At 44.6% G+C, this 16,863-nt stretch overlaps 1 long non-coding RNA gene across 1 annotated transcript; it reads right to left on the bottom strand.

The window, feature by feature from the left end:
* Positions 1 to 12,833: 12,833 nt before the first annotated feature.
* Positions 12,834 to 16,449, bottom strand: LOC124016362. The gene is made up of 3 exons (XR_006835344.1): positions 15,895 to 16,449; positions 15,540 to 15,790; positions 12,834 to 13,229 (listed from the first exon to the last, which is right to left on the bottom strand). It is a non-coding gene; the product is annotated as an uncharacterized LOC124016362 (long non-coding RNA).
* Between the last annotated feature and the right edge of the window lie 414 nt (positions 16,450 to 16,863).

Below are 16,863 nucleotides of genomic sequence, written 5' to 3'. Positions count from 1 at the left end.
CAGTTAAAGAAATGAGTCTTCACTGTTTGCTATGGACCAGCGCATTTACAGCATAATTGGAGAGACCTCAGTGTTTGGCATCATTTTTTATGGTGACACTAAGGACCCTCTCCCAGACCCTGAATACCAGACACACCAACTGATGGTGAGGCAATCTTTATTTTCGCAACCATATTCAGACATGGACCACAAAAAAAAAAACACCTCGACAATAAATAACAAATATATGACAAAATAAATGTAACAAAATTAATAAAAATGAAAACATGAAGTCGTCACAGACTTGGGTGATTTGCCTGCCCCTCAGCCATCCCCAGGCCTTATCAGAGATGAAGGTAAGACCCAGATGCAGACAACGGCGGATAACCAATAGTTTAATAATACCAGAGGGGCAGGCAAATAGACAGGTCAAGGTAGGCAGGGGTCAATAGTCCAGAGAAGTGGGGGAAAGGCACAAGACGGCTCAGGGTCAGGCAGAGGTCAGTAAGTATGGCAAAGGTACAGGACGGCAGGCAGGCTCAGGCAGCGTGGTCAGGCAGGCGGGCTCAGAGATAGGACATGCAAGGGTGAAAACCAGGAGGGCGAGAAAAGATTGACTGGGAGGAAAAGCAGGAGCTGAGACAAACCGCTGGTAGGCTTCAACAAAGAAGACAATCTGGCACAGATAGACAGAAAACACAGGTATAAATACACAGGGGATAAATGGGGAAGATGGGTGACACCTGGAGGAGGGTGGAGACAAGCACAAAGACAGGTGAAACAGATCAGGGTGTGCCAGGCCTACCAGAAGGGTGTCCTCGTTGGTCGAGCGCTTCAGCTGCGCTGCATATTTTGACTGACGCAGTCATGAAACAGCAAGAAGAGATCAACACATCAATTCCTGGACCGAAAAAGCATCTGGAGGATGTATGCAACGGCTTGAGAGAGATAAATCAATCATTGAAAGAACTTGTTGATTGTGTCAAACATGTGAGACAATAAAATCTGGTGCAATGTAAATGTGTTTTCCTTGTCGATTTGATTACAATATTTGGAAGGACAGATACTTAAAACCATTTATTGATATTGACTGGTCCTCAGTGCCAGGGCTACGGGTGGTGGGAAACACTCCCTGTCAGGCATGGGCTCATCGGGTCTGGGTGGATCATTCAGTGGAATGTCATTTTTGATTGCAACGTTGTGGTGCACACTGCAAGCCTTCACAATGTAGCAAACCTAAAAAGGAATTTTCACATTGTATTACATTCATGTGATGGCATTTGAAGGAATGTCATTTCAGAGGCAAACCTTGCTAGGCTGGTATTGATTTCAGTGTGCTTCGTGTCCTAGACAAGCACAGCCAACGCCCTTTTCAGCAGGCCTATGGTGCGCTCCACTGGGCTTCTTGTGCGTGCGTGAGTGGGCTTGGTTGTACCTTGAGTGGTTTGTGAGGGGAGCCCTCAGCCATGTTTTTAATGGGTCGCCCCGGTCTCCTGCAGTTATGAACACAACGTTTAGATATTGTTTCCTAGTAGAGGTCAAGCATGGCAAATAAAACCTTGCAAATAAAACATAAGTCACTTACCAATAAGCCATCCATCCTCAACAGCTCCTTCCTGGAGGTTAAGGCCGACTGAACTGTTCTGCACAATGAATGAATCATGTGTCCCACCTGGCCATTTGGCCACTACATTCAACGAAGCCAAACGTGAATCACAGATGACCTGCACATTGACCGAATGGAAACCTTTTATTTTGACGAAGTTGACTGATTCGTTCACTGATGGTGCTTTCACTGCGATGTGGGTCAACTGCTCCAATGACAATGACATCCAGCTACGGTATGGAAATCCCTTTTCACTCTGGCCTGTTGCACAGCAGTGTACGGACACTGGATGTATTGTGGGGGTCAATGAAATTGTCATGTTTTGTCATTGGTTATCATGTCTTGTCTCTGTGCTTCCCTTCTATTCGTTTCCCTCTGCTGGTCTTATTAGGTTCTTTCCCTCTTTCTATTCCTCTCTTCCCCTCCCTCTCTCCCTCTCTCGCTCTCTCTCCCTATCGTTCCGTTCCTGCTCCCAGCTGTTCCTCATTCTCCTAACTACCTCATTTACTCTTTTCACACCTGTCCCCTATTTTGCCCTCTGATTAGAGCCGCTATTTCTCCCTCTGTTTTCCGCTTCTGTCCTTGTCGGATCCTTGTATGATGTTCGCTGTTCTGTGTCATTGTCTCGCCCTGTCGTGTTTTACCTTCTTCAGATGCTGCGTGTGAGCAGGTGTCTAGGTCTGCTACGGCCGGTGCCTTCCCGAAGCAACCTGCAGTCTATGGTCGAGTCTCCAGTCAGTCCTCTCTACTGACGAGTGGATTTCAGTTTTCCTGTTTTGTTTTCACCTTGTTATATCCAGGATTATCACTTTTGTCAAATACTGGAATAAAGACTCTGTTTTCGTTAAGTCGCTTTTGGGTCCTCATTCACCAGTATAACAGAAGGATCCGACCAAGAATGGACCCAGCGACTACGGATTCTCGCAACACTGCCGTCGAGATCCAGGGAGCAATGCCCGGCAGACACGAGCAGGAATTGTCTGCTGCTCGTCATGCCGTTGAGACCCTGGCCGCTCAGGTTTCTGACCTCTCAGGACAGTTTCAGAGTCTTCGTCTCGTGCCACCAGCTACTTCCTGGTCTTCCGAGTCTCCGGAGCCTAGGGTTAATAACCCACCATGTTACTCTGGGCAGCCCACTGAGTGCCACTCTTTTCTCACCCAGTGTGATATTGTGTTCTCGCTCCAACCCAACACATACTCAAGAGAGAGAGCTCGGATTGCTTACGTCATTTCACTCCTTACTGGTCGGGCTCGAGAGTGGGGCACAGCTATCTGGGAGGCAAGGGCTGAGTGTTCTAACAATTATCTGAACTTTAAAGAGGAGATGATACGGGTTTTTGATCATTCAGTTTTTGGTAGGGAGGCTTCTAGGGCCCTGGCTTCCCTATGTCAAGGTGATCGATCCATAACGGATTACTCTATAGAGTTTCGCACTCTTGCTGCCTCTAGTGACTGGAACGAGCCGGCGTTGCTCGCTCGTTTTCTGGAGGGACTCCACGCTGAGGTTAAGGATGAGATTCTCTCCCGGGAGGTTCCTTCCAGCGTGGACTCTTTGATTGCACTCGCCATCCGCATAGAACGACGGGTAGATCTTCGTCACCGAGCTCGTGGAAGAGAGCTCGCGTTAACGGTGTTCCCCCTCTCCGCATCGCAACCATCTCCTTCCTCCGGCTCAGAGACTGAGCCCATGCAGCTGGGAGGTATTCGCATCTCGACTAAGGAGAGGGAACGGAGGATCACCAACCGCCTTTGCCTCTATTGCGGTTCTGCTGGACATTTTGTCATTTCATGTCCAGTAAAAGCCAGAGCTCATCAGTAAGCGGAGGGCTACTGGTGAGCGCTACTACTCAGGTCTCTCCATCTAGATCCTGAACTACCTTGTCGGTCCATCTACGCTGGACCGGTTCGGCTGCTTCATGCAGTGCCTTGATAGACTCTGGGGCTGAGGGTTGTTTTATGGACGAAGCATGGGCTCGGAAACATGACATTCCTTTCAGACAGTTAGGGAAGCCCACGCCCATGTTCGCCTTAGATGGTAGTCTTCTCCCCAGTATCAGATATGAGACACTACCTTTAACCCTCACAGTATCTGGTAACCACAGTGAGACCATTTCCTTTTTGATTTTTCGTTCACCTTTTACACCTGTTGTTTTGGGTCATCCCTGGCTAGTATGTCATAATCCTTCTATTAATTGGTCTAGTAATTCTATCCTATCCTGGAACGTTTCTTGTCATGTGAAATGTTTAATGTCTGCTATCCCTCCTGTTTCTTCTGTCCCCTCTTCTCAGGAGGAACCTGGTGATTTGACAGGAGTGCCGGAGGAATATCATGATCTGCGCACGGTCTTCAGTCGGTCCAGAGCCAACTCCCTTCCTCCTCACCGGTCGTATGATTGTTGTATTGATCTCCTTCCGGGGACCACTCCCCCTCGGGGTAGACTATACTCTCTGTCGGCTCCCGAACGTAAGGCTCTCGAGGATTATTTGTCTGTTTCTCTCGACGCCGGTACGGTGGTGCCTTCTTCCTCTCCCGCCGGAGCGGGGTTTTTTTTGTTAAGAAGAAGGACGGTACTCTGCGCCCCTGCGTGGATTATCGAGGGCTGAATGACATAACGGTTAAGAATCGTTATCCGCTTCCCCTTATGTCGTCAGCCTTCGAGATTCTGCAGGGAGCCAGGTTCTTTACTAAGTTGGACCTTCATAATGCTTACCATCTCGTGCGCATCAGAGAGGGGGACGAGTGGAAAACGGCGTTTAACACTCCGTTAGGGCATTTTGAGTACCGGGTTCTGCCGTTCGGTCTCGCTAATGCTCCAGCTGTTTTTCAGGCATTAGTTAATGATGTACTGAGAGACTTGCTGAACATCTTTGTTTTTGTCTACCTTGACGATATCCTGATTTTTTTCACCGTCACTCGAGATTCATGTTCAGCACGTTCGACGTGTACTCCAACGCCTTTTAGAGAATTGTCTCTACGTGAAGGCTGAGAAGTGCGCCTTTCATGTCTCCTCTGTCACATTTCTCGGTTCTGTTATTTCCGCTGAAGGCATTCAGATGGATCCCGCTAAGGTCCAGGCTGTCAGTGATTGGCCCGTTCCAAGGTCACGTGTCGAGTTGCAGCGCTTTCTAGGTTTCGCTAATTTCTATCGGCGTTTCATTCGTAATTTCGGTCAAGTTGCTGCCCCTCTCACAGCTCTTACTTCTGTCAAGACGTGCTTTAAGTGGTCCGGTTCCGCCCAGGGAGCTTTTGATCTCCTCAAGAAGCGTTTTACATCCGCTCCTATCCTTGTTACTCCTGACGTCACTAAACAATTCATTGTCGAGGTTGACGCTTCAGAGGTGGGCGTGGGAGCCATTCTATCCCAGCGCTTCCAGTCTGACGATAAGGTCCATCCTTGCGCTTATTTTTCTCATCGCCTGTCGCCATCGGAACGCAACTATGATGTGGGTAACCGCGAACTGCTCGCCATCCGCTTAGCCCTAGGCGAATGGCGACAGTGGTTGGAGGGGGCGACCGTTCCTTTTGTCGTTTGGACTGACCATAAGAACCTTGAGTACATCCGTTCTGCCAAACGACTTAATGCACGTCAAGCTCGTTGGGCGTTGTTTTTCGCTCGTTTCGAGTTCGTGATTTCTTATCGCCCGGGTAATAAGAACACCAAGCCTGATGCCTTATCCCGTCTCTTTAGTTCTTCTGTGGCTTCTTCCGATCCCGAGGGGATTCTTCCTGATGGGCGTGTTGTCGGGTTGACTGTCTGGGGAATTGAGAGACAGGTTAAGCAAGCACTCACTCACACTGCGTCGCCGCGCGCTTGTCCCAGTAACCTTCTTTTCGTTCCTGTTTCTACTCGTCTGGCTGTTCTTCAGTGGGCTCACTCTGCCAAGTTAGCTGGCCACCCCGGCGTTCGGGGTACGCTTGCTTCTATTCGCCAGCGGTTTTGGTGGCCTTCTCAGGAGCGTGACACGCGCCGTTTCGTGGCTGCTTGTTCGGACTGCGCGCAGACTAAGTCAGGTAACTCTCCTCCTGCCGGTCATCTCAGACCGCTTCCCATTCCTTCTCGACCATGGTCTCACATCGCCTTAGACTTCATTACCGGTCTGCCTTCGTCTGCGGGGAAGACTGTGATTCTTACGGTTGTCGATAGGTTCTCTAAGGCGGCACATTTCATTCCCCTCGCTAAGCTTCCTTCCGCTAAGGAGACGGCACAAATCATCATTGAGAATGTGTTCAGAATTCATGGCCTCCCCCCCCCGTCCTTGTCGAGGGCGCACCTATTTACAAGGTACGAAAGATCATGGACATGCGTTCTCGGGGACGTGGTCACCAGTACTTAGTGGATTGGGAGGGTTACGGTCCTGAGGAGAGGAGTTGGGTTCCATCTCGGGACGTGCTGGACCGTTCGTTGATTGATGATTTCCTCCGTTGCCGCCAGGGTTCCTCCTCGAGTGCGCCAGGAGGCGCTCGGTGAGTGGGGGAGTACTGTCATGTTTTGTCATTGGTTATCATGTCTTGTCTCTGTGCTTCCCTTCTATTAGTTTCCCTCTGCTGGTCTTATTAGGTTCTTTCCCTCTTTCTATCCCTCTCTTTCTCTCCCTCTCTCGCTCTCTCTCCCTATCGTTCCGTTCCTGCTCCCAGCTGTTCCTCATTCTCCTAACTACCTCATTTACTCTTTTCACACCTGTCCCCTATTTTGCCCTCTGATTAGAGCCACTATTTCTCCCTCTGTTTTCCGCTTCTGTCCTTGTCGGATCCTTGTATGATGTTCGCTGTTCTGTGTCATTGTCTCGCCCTGTCGTGTTTTACCTTCTTCAGATGCTGCGTGTGAGCAGGTGTCTAGGTCTGCTACGGCCGGTGCCTTCCCGAAGCAACCTGCAGTCTATGGTCGAGTCTCCAGTCAGTCCTCTCTACTGACGAGTGGATTTCAGTTTTCCTGTTTTGTTTTCACCTTGTTATATCCAGGATTATCACTTTTGTCAAATACTGGAATAAAGACTCTGTTTTCGTTAAGTCGCTTTTGGGTCCTCATTCACCAGTATAACAGAAATAATGCCACGAAGGACTGCAGGCAATATTCGGCTCCTGGTTGGTTGTGAAATGCCAGACCGATCCGCAATCTCCCGTTGGAATGATCCAGTGGCCAAAAATCCCAGGGTGGAGAGGGTTTGTGGATGGAGAGGGTTTGTGGATGGAGAGTGTTTGTGCGTGGAGGGTTTGGGTTTACACTGGGATGTCATGGGTGCGTTTCGTCTCCCTTTCTAATACTGGAGAGTTGGATGCAGGGACACAATAAAATATGCCCTGGAAAAGGAAATCTACTTATAAGCCAAGCCTCGCTCTCAGTAAAAAAAATCTGCACGCTCATTGAAAACACGCTCCCTGCTTAATGCAGCTTGTGCCAGATAATAATAATAATAATATATGCCATTTAGCAGACGCTTTTATCCAAAGCGACTTACAGTCATGTGTGCATACATTCTACGTATGGGTGGTCCCGGGGGATCGAACCCACTACCCTGGCGTAGATCCTCCAGCAATGCAACATTTGTATTTTGGACAAATCACAATGCCTCAGTGTTGCCTTATATATTATTTAACTGGTTTAACTAAATTGCCTCCAACTTACAATCAACTCTCTTTCTAATTGACTTTATTATACAATTGGGCATAAATGGTTTCATGTTCATGAATTCAATAGCACCCTGAGAAAACTATTAGTAGCTTAAGTGTCTATAAAATAAATACACAAATAAACTATTCATGTGTTATCTTTTTCTCTTCATAGTTTATGATTTGGTCCAGTATGTCAATCCTTTCTCCATTTGGGTGGTGGTATTTCATTCGCAGTTTGACTTTCCTACCACAAGGTGCTGTGGGTACACATGGTCCGGGGTGTGCTTCAATTTACGCACATTCTCAAGTATAAGTACAAATGGATAAATCACACACTTTGCTTAGAAATGATCGCACGCATGGTTTCCGAACACTTCTGTTCCTACTCAACATTGATAAATGAGGGCCCAGGACCCAGTTGCTCAGGGCGGGGTTGAAACCCAGTGCCACAAGCTTAATGATGAGCTTGGAGGGTACTATGGTGTTGAATGCTGAGCTGTAGTCAATGAACATCATTCTTACATTCAAGGCTGGCAGTAGAATTTGGCCTATAGCCTAATAAACAAGTCAGATGTAACAACTCAGACTCTAGTTAGGCTATATTACAAGCCTGCATTCAATGAGGATAAGTAAATGGGTTTCAGCATGGCTCGCCTATTTTGGACACAGTACTTTGAGCTTCTTACGAATTCCGTTTCAACCCCCTCCATGAAATTGCATTCCACAATAACGTAATCAGAACAATATTCGTTGAATAGAAATAACAGACGCATAGTGAATTCACAAGCAGTGAGGAATAACAGTTTTCCCTACGGTTTCCTTTTCCACTTTCAATTTCCATTTCCTCAGTGTTTTCAGGAAGTATTCACACCCCTTGACTTATTCCACATTTTGTTGTGTTACAGCCTTAATTCAAAATTGATTAAGTACTATAATTGTTTCCCTCACCTATCTACACAAAATACCCCATAATGACAAAGTGAAAACATGTTTTTAGATTTTTACTCAATAATAATAATAATATGCATAACAAAAACAAAATATTTTAGTTCTCAGTGTTTATCATGATTTTAGTGGCAAAGCAGAATAAAAAAAAAATATATATATATATATATATGAGGTAACCTCCCAGCAGAACCCCAAGTCCAATGGATATATACTCTGGCGTGTTGATATTAAAATGTTGATATTCTTCGTACCCATACCCATAGCCAGAATGATTTTGCAGTTTGTGGTGATGAACAGGTTTCTTGTTATATTCATCAGAGGTGTGGGGAGGGTGAAGTCTGTGAATCCCAAACATAGTAGTTATACAGATGATTAACAAAACGTGCACATGACAGAATTCATACCAACTGACATACCTTTGTATGCCTCCTCGTCTGTATACCAGCAGACACAGACACAAAAGAGAGCAGTTCAGTCATCTGCACCCAATACATCTAGCCTTCAACATAATTCTTATAGCCTACATAGTATTACCACTTTGATGATTGGGATCTATTGAATTGTGTCCATTTTCTGTTTTTTTAGAAAGATTTGCACAAAAACGAAACGATAGATGGTATCATCATAAAACAACATCACTTTAGATCACACAAGGGGACAAACCTTACCTTAACCCTCCTGTTGTGTTTGTTTCATGTTAATGAATTCTGTGTTCCCGGTCCAAAATGACCGCCCCGTTATAGCTGATTGTAAATCCATAATAATACATATATTATCACCTAATGTGGTGTTAGATCTTTTTAACAACGTAAGTTTGGAACTTCTATTTGCTGTTTACCTGAACTCATACAACTAGTTTTTGAGTCAAAAAAGCATAACGTATAGCTTATTTTGACCAATACTCAGATGAGAAAAATTGTGCTATTGTCCTATAAGGGGGTGTGTGTGTGTGTGTGTGTGTGTGTGTGTGTGTGTGTGTGTGTGTGTGTGTGTGTGTGTGTGTGTGTGTGTGTGTGTGTGTGTGTGTGTGTGTGTGTGTGTGTGTGTGTGTGTGTGTGTGCCCAAACACACATGTATGTGGGGGTCTGGGAGAGGAAGCGTGTCCATCTAATGAATGGGCATGTGCCTGAACTCAATTTTATACACTAATCGTAGTCTCACCTAATCATTTCTAATGACCAGTCATTTTTGACCAGGAACACCACAGTTGTACAAAAGTTCATTAAATGAAATGAAAATCATCAAAATGTATTTTGTGTGTTCAGATGCCCTGTATAGACAAAGTCATGGAACCTTATGACAAACAGATTAAATTAACTACATTTTCCAGAGAGAAAACCTGTAAATCAGTCCAATTCGACCAGAACACAGCAGGAGGTTAAATTGAGGAGATTGCTACATTTTTCAGTTAAGTGCCTGCACCTGCTGTCCTTTCAAATTCAAATCCAAATGTTCCAGTTGGGCAGTTAGGTTCCTACAAGAACCCCCACTAACTAAGGAGGTTCCTCGATGAACCCCACCTCCTATGGGGTTCTTGGAAGAACCTTTTGGAGCCAAATTTCAGTGCCAAGAACCCTAAGGTTCTTAGAAGAACCTTTGTCGAACCCTTCATTTTTAGAGTGTACTTATTGACTCGAGACATTTTAGCTTTTCATTTTTTATTAATCTGTAAACAATGTGAAAAACATAATCTATTTTGACATTATGGGGTATTGTGTGTAGGCCAGTGACAAACAAAACATCTAAATGTAATACAATTCAGGCTGTAACACAACAAAATGTGGAATAAGTCAAGGGGTGTGAATACTTCCTGAAGGCACTGTACATGCATGTAACCTATTGCTGTAGTGTTCATGTCAGGTTACAGCCAGGTGTAGTCTGATCAAATGGTGAGGTTTGACTGAGGGCCTGTTGAGCTTATTGAGAATCAAAGGATTTATGTCTAGTGGAACCAGACGGGTAAACAGAATGACACACCCTGCACCGCTCGTTATGTAAACCTGAAATAGAAACATGGAGGTGAATCATATTTTATAGTATATGATTCACTGACTTGAGATTGAAACCGACCTATATCAAAACACCACGGTTAATCAACAGGTGTCAAGGTGTTGAAGTGTTATGATTCACCACATAGACGTACATTATCACAGGTCTGATTTTTAAGCACTGCTGGCTAAAACAGAAATATCTCATCTGATTCACAGGGGATTATTATTGTAGAAGTTCATGAAGGGGCTATACATGCTGTGGTACATCTGTATGAGAACGACACCCTAGAATATGACAAGTTGGATGGGTCTGACACTGAATTAGGGCTAAATGTCAACATTTGACAGAATATTGCTAATCACTAAACAAAAGTGATTAAATGTTCGTTTTTCATATGGCTTTTTCTCATCATCACTTACCATTACATTTTGATTGACAATTAAAGATGACATTTAAATTAATAGTCTTGCGCTATTGCAGTAGTAACGTTTTAATTCTTTTTTTTAAGTCAACGTTATGGATTAACCTTAGCACGGCTCATTTGACTCAATCATTCAAATGCTAAAATATATGATTGAGGTGGAAAAACGTTCACAAGGTCAGGAAACAGCGTCTGGTTTTGTAAACCTCAGTCTCTTATAGGGCATTTATTCATCTTCTTCTGAGGTCAAGTATTACTCATCATCCTTGGCCCAATAATTGTCTTTAAAATCCCGCCAGTCTGCCACATCCACAGAACGTGTGTTATTAGTCGCAATTTAGCAGAACTAGCGCTGTGACACCAACAAGATAACCCCGGAAGATACCACAGACCTGTGGCTTTAGGCAGCCGACAATAAACCACTTCTTTTCTAATCCTCAAATCAAAAAGCTGTTGGCCAATACAGCCAAGTCCATAATTATTGTCACCCTTGATAAAAATGAGAAAAAAAGACTGCATATAAAATACAGTAAATAATATAAATACTGAGCTACAGTATGCTGTATGCGAAAAGAAAAATGTGGAAATTATATTGTTTTATACTCATACAATTGCTCAGAGAAAGAGATCTGAGAATACGTTGCGAGGGATCTTAGATCATTCCAGACCCTTGATCTCCTTTGTCTGCTCTGATGGACTGCCCCCTCAGGTTTGAGGTATATTGTAGGTATGAGGTACTTTTCTGCATATGCTTCCATTTTTTGGTGCCAAAGAGCTCTATTTTTATGTCATCTGACTATCTGGAGTTCTATAAACGGCATTGGCACTTTGATTGGAACCGGTGCTATGGTCAGATGACAATAACATTTGAGCTCTTTGACCTTGAAAATGACCTTATACCTACAGTAAAATATGGTGGTGGATCTTTGATGTCATTTTGATTCCACTGGTCCTGGAGCCCTTGTTAATTGACCACAAAATCAACATTTTGCAATGTCCATTTCAGTCTCTATACTTGAACCCCATTGAAAACTTGTGGTTTGAATTGAAGAGGGCAGTCCATTCTGAGCAGAAGAAGGAAAGATCTGGAAGGATTCTGTGTGGAGGAATAGTCTAAGCTCCCTCCCAACATCCAATCTCATAAAACATGTAACCAAAAAGGCTCACTGTTGTTATCATAGAGTATTGAAAACAGTGCCAATAATGTTGACCCCCCCCCCCCATCTTCAACAAAAACAAACACTACTTGTCAAACAACATCTGTTTCTCTGAGCAATTGTATTAGTATAAAATTATATAATTTCCCATTTTATTTCTGAGCACAAAACATAGCTCAGTATTTTTGCTCATGTTTATCAAGGGTATCAATAACTACGAATCTGACTGTAAAGTCTTCTCCCAAACCATCCATGGTTGTCTGGTTATTCTTCATCATACCAGTGTGGTTAAGTCTGAAGTCTAATGCTGACTAATATAGATTACTGTAAACTTTACAGACAACAGATTGAAACTCCAACTTTTGACACATCCCTCCCATATTGGGCTGCCAAAATGCCTGGTTACATCTCCTCATTGGATTCCAATACTAGGGCTACTGCACATCATACCGGAGTGTGGAAAAGCTATGATACAAGTCTAATGCTGACTAATACACATTACTGTACACTTCATGCCAACAAATTGAAACGTTCTATACCTAGTGTTTGGCTGTCAATCACTAAAACCTGCTAATCAAGAGGGAAAACGTACTACTACTAGATGTGTCACTGACTGCACTTCGTTGTAATTCAAGACCAAAACCATGACAACTTCAAATAAAAAATGTTTACACTTTCATCCGACAGTAACAGAGTATCGTAAAATGACGGATTCGCCACAGTGACTTCCAGTCAAACAGTCTCCCGTGCACTCATACACTTCTGATGACGCAGAGGCAGATTAGAATAGGGAGGGGTTTGGTATCCATGGCTGCAGATGTTTAGATTAGAAAACGAATACCAATGAAAGAAAAAAAACGAAATGAAAGAAGAAAACTCCCTTTGATACATTGTGATATGATCTCGTGGCATGACATACAGTAAATAGCGCTGGTGAGATTGGCAGCGGCTTGAGGAAGCTAGCTTCCCTGGGGCAGGGCACACACACACACATACACACACGAGCCAATGCTCAGTGCCTGCTGGCGGATTGTGACTCCTTTACTACCTCATTGTCATAAATCATCCACTTAGATGATTAAGCACATTTTACCACAAAACATAAACACACTGACTGGCTGCTCTAGTTCTCTCTCTCTCTCTCTCTCTCTCTAAGAGACACAAACACTTGAACATAATAAAAGGAAAGAACCACTTGTGCTTTCAATAAGGCATTGAATTGTCAAAAGTTCATAAACATTTACAGAATTTCAAAAGCATGTTATATGCAGTAGTAGTATGTCAAGATATACCGTTTTACAAAATATTCCATGAAATTTTTCCAGGTACATTCTTTAAAAAGTAACAGGAAATGTGAAGTTGTTGTTTGGCACCAGCTTGAACACAGTAAGTGCAGGTGAACACAGGTGAATTGTCTCCAGGTACATGTCACATGTTGACACTGAGTCCCCACGGTATATCCTCATTTTCCTCCTGGCCGTCAGGGTCAAATTGACTCCAGGGTATGTCATTCACCTGACAAAGAAATAAAAAGATGTTGATTCCTGAGATCAGATTTGATTTAGAACGCTTGAGTTCAACAAGACTGCGTTATGCAGAATACACAATGACATAAGCAGTCACATAAAGTCATAAAGTATAATACTAAAGTTAATATTACATACATTTTACACCAGTGACTGTCCAGTGAAGTTGCCAATAATGTAAACTGCACTTTTTATAAATACTACAATGGCCAAAATACATAGACTAAGCAACCCATATGGGTAGAAAACAATTAAAAGAATACAATGGCAATCGAATGTGTGGAATAATTGCTGTAAGAGAACAGTGTGGTACGAGTTCTTCCAGATCATCATCCTGTAAGACATAATCTCACTCCATCCTGCATCCAACTACAACTTTCGCATTGCCTGGAAGACAGACTTTTTTGTGTGTGATTACATTTGTATTCCCTTATGGCAGAGAATATCCCTGCCTATGCCTCTACTGTGCACCTAGAAGACATGAAAATATGCTGAGCTGATATCTTCAAAATGTTTCCAATGATTAGTTCACTTAGAGTTCAGGGCCTTGTTTCCCAGAGCCTTTGTAATGTTAAAATCCTTTTTAGAACCATCTTTAGTAGCCAATCTGTTTCCCCAGAGCCTTCGTTAGTAACGATCTTAAAAACCATTGCACATCTACAAGTGATCCAGACCACTCGTAGAGTAGCCAAAGTGCATCGTTAGATGTTTTTTGCCCTTCCGCGTCACTTTATTCACAGAAGATCTCTGCTAAACATAGAATCAAGATGTTGAGGCTAGTCATCTGTCTGACATTGACCACCAATCACTTCAGAATGAAGTTAACTACAAATACAAAGTTGCCAAAGTTTTTCCATTTGAAAGATAAAACCATCGACAGGGCTGTAGTGGAGCGGGTCGGGAGTTTAAAATTCCTTGGTGTCCACATCACCAACGAACTATCATGGTCCAAACATATCAAGACAGTCGTGAAGAGGGCACGACAAAACCTTTACCCCCTCAGGAGACTGAAAACATTTGGCATGGGTTCCGAGATCCTCAAAGGTTCTGCAGCTGAACCATTGAGAGTATCCTGACTGGTTGCATCACCGCCTGGTATGGCAACTGCTCCGGCATCTGACACTAAGGCGCTACAGAGGTTGGTGTGAACGGTCCAGTACATCACTGGGGCCAAGCTTCTTGCCATGCAGGACCTATATCATAGGCAGTGTCAGAGGAATGCCCATAAAATTGTCAGAGACTCCAGTCACCCAAGTTAGACTGTTTTCTCTGCTACCGCATGGCAAGCGGTACAGGAGCACCAGGTCTAGGACCAAAAGGCTCCTTAACAGCTTCCACCCCCAAGCCATAAGACTGCTGAACAATTAATTAAATCGCCACAGGACAATTTGGGGGGCATGCAGGTGGGCTGCAGAAGACAATACAGTGGTATAGAGCAATGCAGGTGGGCTGCAGAAGACAATAGAGTGGTATAGAGCAACACGGGTGGGGCATGCAGATGGGCTGCAGAAGGACTAACAGTTCTTAGCAGTTCTTCTGGAGAAAGTTCAACATATTTGCCTTCTCTGGCAGAAGTCAGGACCTCTCCTGGCTTATCGTGTTCCCTGCAGTCGAAAATACCCTCTCGCTAGGGGTGGAGGAGACTTGAGCACAGAGGTAGCTTGTTGCAATGTTTGTGAGGAGGGGCAGAGTAGCTCTATTCTCCCACCACCACATCACAGGATCTTCAGCCATGGAGATGGGAGGCAGGCCTTTGTAGAGCTTGACCTCTAGCCCAACACGCTCGCTGGGGGACGAGGTGTCCTGTTAGATTGTCAACCTCAACTCCCTCTCAACTCTGAGAACATCTCCTCCAAGACACTGGTTGTTTTGTACAATGGAGGGACTGTCTCCTCCATTTCCTCTCCTTCAGACTCCTCCTCCTGTTGCTGGTGCTCTGTTTTTATCTGCTCCGGCTCCTCTGACAGCCCTGGTGTTGCTCCTGTCACATTGGCCTCAACAGTTGCCTTCCTCAGCCTGTCCCAGGTGGCGTCACTCACCGGCCTCCCTTTAAATCTGGGGTTCATTGCTGTGGCCTCATGCAGGAAGGCTTGAATGTCCTCATCCTGATAGCGCTCGGAGCGGTTCTCCCATACCTTCTGTTTGATGGTTGCCACAAATGTTGTATCTTCATGCTTCACATTGAAGTGCTCTTCCAGTTTTTAGAGGATGGGTTTGATCTGTCCACAGGTGGCATTCGTTTCACATGACACAGTGTAGACGTATAGAGGATTCTCATGAGCTGGACAAACTACTCAACCTTATGGAAGTCCTCGTCCTTCAGACGGTCCAGGTTGTCCTTGGTCATTGCTGTTCGCAGTCGTGGGTCCAAGGCTGCTGCTTGGTTCTCTGAATACTGCTCCATGAATCTCTCATTAGATTAGTGAGTTCCATTTGGTCTTGACATCAGGCCTGCTGCTTGGTTCTCTGAATACTGCTCCATGAGTCACTCATTAGATAGTGAGTTCCATCTGGTCTTGACATCAAGGATGAGTGAATGTTGCAGAAGGCCTGAAACAACATATATTTAATTACCGCACACATGAATATTGAATTAAATAGTTAAACGTGGGAATTTCTAAATAATACTTTAATAGATTGAACTGGCTTCTTACCAAGGAGCTGCTGCTTTTCCTTCTAGACTGTTTTGGACATCAAGGATGTCTTGAACCACACGCCCACTGCTCTGATTCGGGCTGCCCATTTATCAATGGAAGTCATTTTGTAGATTTTCTGTGCTGCCAGATTCAATTATTCAATTATTATTTTTAGGATGTGTAGCCTCTTGATGGCAACATCCAGATTGCCAGCATTATCAACAGTCACAGCTACAATCTTGGTCGGCTATATCTCCTCTGCCTCTACTCCGCCAGTTTGCGATTTGTACACTGCCCTGGTGTGGATGACCTTCTGTTTTACACTGCTGTGGTGTGGAGGACCTTCTGTTTTACACTGCTCTGATGTGGAGGATCTTCTGTTTTACACTGCCCTGGTGTGGAGGACCTTCTGTTTTACACTGCTCTGATGTGGAGGATCTTCTGTTTTACACTGCCCTGGTGTGGATGACCTTCTGTTTTAAACTTCCCTGGTGTGGAGGACCTTCTGTTTTACACTGCCCTGGTGTGGAGGACCTTCTGTTTTACACTGCTCTGGAGTGGCGGACCTTCTGTTTTACACTGCCCTGGTGTGGAGGACCTTCTGTTTTACACTGCCCTGGTGTGGAGGACCTTCTGTTTTACACTGCCCTGGTGTGGAGGACCTTCTGTTTTACACTGCCCTGGTGTGGAGGACCTTCTGTTTTACACTGCTCTGATGTGGAGGATCTTCTGTTTTACACTGCCCTGGTGTGGATGACCTTCTGTTTTAAACTTCCCTGGTGTGGAGGACCTTCTGTTTTAAACTGCCCTGGTGTGGAGGACCTTCTGTTTTACACTGCTCTGGAGTGGCGGACCTTCTGTTTTACACTGCCCTGGTGTGGAGGACCTTCTGTTTTACACTGCCCTGGTGTGGAGGACCTTCTGTTTTACATTGCCCTGGTGTGGAGGACCTTCTGTTTTACACTGCTCTGATGTGGAGGATCTTCT

Source organism: Oncorhynchus gorbuscha, linkage group LG26, assembly GCF_021184085.1.
Source record: "Oncorhynchus gorbuscha isolate QuinsamMale2020 ecotype Even-year linkage group LG26, OgorEven_v1.0, whole genome shotgun sequence".
Taxonomy (NCBI): Eukaryota; Metazoa; Chordata; class Actinopteri; order Salmoniformes; family Salmonidae; genus Oncorhynchus; species Oncorhynchus gorbuscha.
Note: the sequence above shows the minus strand (reverse complement) of the source record. Positions and strands in the feature narration are given on the sequence as shown.